This window comes from Nelumbo lutea, chromosome 3 (genome assembly GCF_056320005.1).
Source record: "Nelumbo lutea isolate HS-2025 chromosome 3, American lotus-T2T, whole genome shotgun sequence".
In the NCBI taxonomy this organism is placed as follows: Eukaryota; Viridiplantae; Streptophyta; class Magnoliopsida; order Proteales; family Nelumbonaceae; genus Nelumbo; species Nelumbo lutea.
The window spans coordinates 88,454,869-88,459,389 of NC_142686.1; positions in this window are offsets into that span (position 1 = coordinate 88,454,869).

Here is a 4,521-nt window from a genome sequence, read left to right on the forward strand (position 1 = left end):
TTTGGGGGGTTCTTCTCTTTACCTTTGAATCGACTTGATGAGTTTTGTCAGATCAAAAGCCTCATCTTCCTTGAATATTGATAACACCTTCATAGACTAGATAGGCCTAATGTACTTGGTGGCATCAAATGGTTAACTCTTTTGCTGCATGGTGCTGACTTGCTGACTTGATGACTTGGTAGGGCTTGATGCTCATCTTCTAGGGCTTGGGTCATCTTATCCTCACAAATTGTTTGTTGAGGTTTACTATTTGGAGGTGACGACCTATACATCGCTACTTGAGTTCGATGTTCACTCCCTAGTTGGTCCATCTCGATTGAAGCTATGGGCATACAAAACTATCTAACATCCAAATCCCAGATCCACCCCCTTCATTAACTAATCAAATTAGACCAATTTGAATTGGGCTTTAGGCCCAATAAATCTATGTGCTCACTAACCTTCCAAACTGCTGCCCAGTTGGGTTTCTTTGTATGACAATGGACCCAAACATTGATCTACACATCAGCCACATGGGTTCAGCCTATCCTATGCTACAAGGCCAGGCCAAATTCACTGTTAGGGGCAGTGAACCCCTGAGCCCATCACCATGGGCTTTTAATGGGTCCAACACTTACACTAAGTGGTCCCTGGGCCAAGCCGCCTTTAAAAACCTAGGGACTGTGGGCAGATACAAGATTAGCCCATCAGGTACTACCCTCAATGGTCTTACACTTAACCTCTCAGCCCATAATGATCTAACACTGCCTGACAAGAGAGGACCTCTCCCTCGGCTACAAGGAACTGTGGTGCACTCTCTACCCACATGGATCCCGGGAATTAAAACCATTTGCAAACATTTTGAAACCATAATATATATATATATATATATATATATCTTTATATAAATATATTTTGGAAAAAACAAATTTCAACGATTGAAATTGGCTATCGGCAGCTTTTGTTTCCATTAGAGAGAGAGTGCATCCCTGATCATTACCTTTGTTCGACAAAGGGCCGATCCTGTCACTATAAATAATTTAGGAAGCATGCAACCTTGTTCAAGTAGTTGTAGGAAGTCTTGAGGTCTCAGACTTAGGCCTTGATCAAAGATGGACTTGGATCTCATCCATTGTCGATCAGGAGGTTTGAGAGGCATACCTTGTTGGTGATCCAAGAGTTCTACCTTGATGTCCAAGTTAATGACAAGATCTAAATCAGTCCAACCTAGGAGAAGCTTGATTTGCTTTATTTCTTGTAGGAGTTCTAGAGTAATTCCTTCTGCATTTGAGTCATAGATGGGCTCAAGATCAGACTAATCCAGGTCATGGCTAGCCCATTTTGCATTATCGGTTCCATGTTGCATCTCTAGACTCAAGTTGTTAGTTACCCCCAAGTTAGGCCTATTAGGGTCATGGTTGACCCGCTCTTGGTGTTTCCTACCTTCTGGTTCTCTCCCAATGGTAGGGTCTTGGTCAACCCATTTTTTGCTTCTTTTTCCTTGCCTTTTGCCTTGCCAATCTTTTATTTCCATGATGAAGATAGGCTCTAGATTGTTCTACTGAGGCTCTTGGTTTATTTGCCATGTGTCATGCCAGCCTTCCATGTTTGTGTTTTAGATGGGCTCTAGGTCAGCTTGCTTCAATTCTAGCTTTTCTTTCCATGCATCATGATGACCTTTTGATTCAGCGATTAGGTGCTAATCAACCTAATTTGAGTCTTGCTCCAATTTCCATGTACCATGCCATATGTCTATGTCTTGCTTCATGCCATGTTGATCTCCTATACCAAATTCAAAGGTGGCCTACTGAGATTTTAGGGCAAAACTTTGCCCATGGTCTAGACCTGTACTAAGATTTTCTTGCCTCCGGTTTGTGGGAATCACTTGAATTGAAGCAATAGAAACTTGTTCTAAGTCTAATTGGCCATATTTCACATTATGTTCTTTTTGAACTGGTTCGTCAATGTCTATCTGCTTTATGGGCTTGATGAATTGAGTTGGATCGAACAACTGATCTTCTTCAGTTTTTTGCTGCATCACAATGATAATATGCATTACCATTTTGGGGGGTTCTTCTCCTGACCTTTGAATCGACTTGATGAGTTATGTCAGATCAAAAGCCTCATCTTCCTTGAATATTGGTAACACCTTCATAGACTAGATAGTCCTAATGTACTTGGTGGCATCAAATGGTTAACTCTTTTGCTGCATGGTGCTGTCTTGATGACTTGGTAGGGCTTGATGCTCCTTTGCTGAGCCTTGAGGATTGACTTAATGCTCATCTTCTAGGGCTTGGGTCATCTTATCCTCACAGATTGTTTGTTGAGGTTTACTGTTTGGAGGTGACAAACTATACATCGCTACTTGAGTTCGAAGCTCACTCCCTAGTTGGTCTATCTTGATTCCTAACTACTCGACATCTGTGATTTGCATTGGCTTGATGAGTTGGGTTGGATCAAAAGCCTTTTCTTCTTTAGCCTTTAATACAACTTCCACTGATTGGATGGGCTTGATGTACTTGGTGGGTTTAAATTGTTGGCTCTTTTGTTGCATGGTGCTAACTTGATGACTTGGTAGGGCTTGTTGCAGCTTTATTGGGCTTTAAGGATCAATTTGATGCTGGTCTTCTAGAGCTTGGTTTAGCTTATTTTCATAGATTGCTTATTGAGGTTGACTGTTAGGAGGTGATGCACTATAGATTGCTTCTTAAGATCGAAGCTCACTCCCTAGTTGGTCCACCTTGATTTCTAATGACTCTGACATCTGTGATCTGCTCATTGTCAGATGAGATGTCAATTGCTGGTGATACCTCAATGGTGGATGCATTACTGGCTATCAGAGAGTCTTCCACTTTGCTCTATGTGGTCTAACTGTTGGTCCAACCCTGGGTCGATTGGGGTCACGGGCAATAAGGTTCCCCCTTGCATGGAATTTTGGGTTGGTGGATGTGTTGGAGTAGAGGACTAGGGTGGTTGGGTCTAGATTGGTTGGGATATTGTTGCCCCTTGTATTGGGAGTTGGGCTTGATTGAACATGACTTAGCTTGACTGGACTGGCATTGGTGAGGGATGGGTTGGACAAAAATATCCTTGGATGGGATGCATTGGAATTGTGGCCCATGATGGTTGAGCTTGCCTTGGATGGCCTTGAGTGGGCTGAATTGGCATTGGTGGAGTTTGGAAAAGTTGAGCTTGACTGTATTGTCCTTGGTTTGGCTGAGCTTGGGTCCATGATGGTTGAGCCAGTGTATTTTGCCCTTAGTTGGGCTGACCTGGCATAGATCTAGCCCACAATGGTTGCCTCTAATTGTACTGCCCTTGGTTGAACTGGACTAGCATAGATGTGGCCCATGATGTTTGGGCTTGAGTGATTTGACCTTGGTTTGGCTGAATTGGCATGGATGAGGTCCATAATGGTTGGGATTGAGTGATTTCCCCTTGCTTGGGCTGAATTGGAAAGCATGGGGACCATGAAGTGTAGTCTTGGTTGTATAGCCCTTGGTTGGGTTGGACTGGCATAGATGTGGCCCATGATGGTTGGGCCTGAATGCTTTGCCCACTGGTTGGGCTGGGCTTGATCATTGGGTTGGAGCTGTTTGATTTCACTCTTGAACAGATTTATTTGAGTTTGCAATTTTTCCACATGGTTCCGATACATATGTTCAATAACCCTTAGGTATTGTGATAAGCCCATACTTGGGTTAGGTTGACCTTGGGTTGTAACCATGGTTTTGGGTTGTGCAAGCCTTTATTTGAAAGAAAAGGAAGAATTGTACTTGAGTGGGCCCACAACTGCTCCTACCTGCTTGCTTAAGCAATGACAAAAAAAAGAATACAAGTGCAATAAAAGGAAATATGCTAGACAACAAGAAATAAGTGCAAGTAAAAGGCAAATGCAGATACGTACCAATGTGTTGAAGTGCCTAGTTGGGACTCCTAAGGGTAGTTGCTAGGGCTTGGGTTTGTTTCTATAGGCTCCTAAGTGGTGTTGGGGAACCTCAGTTGGGTTGGACTGCCCATATACCTCAAGACAAGTCTTGGGTATGTTGTTGATAAGCCTATATTTGTACATATTTTCATACTTCTAACTTGATGATTTTGGGTAATAATGTTTTTGGAATTAGCATGGTATTGCACTAATTATGATGAAATTGTCTTGTAAGATGATTTGGAGCTTAATTGTGCAATTTTAAGGATGAGTTCGATTTAATTGGTCAAGATAATCATAGAGGAAGGACCATGCAACAATGATGCTCCAAGATGTAGCTATGAAGGAAAGAATCCATTGAAATCGGATTTGATATTGAAGGGATGAGAGATCCATCCCATGGATGCCCAAAGATTGTGGAATAAGGGGGCGAATTTCAAAAATTTTTCTCTCCCTTCAACTGGGAATCACATTCCCTATTTAGAAAATCATATTTTCAAGGATCATTCTTGAAACTTAAACTGAACCAGATCTGAACCAAAAGGAATAGGAGAGAATTATACCTGATACGGAGAAGTAATATCTCCCAATGAAGGTGTTCACGCCCAAGGAAG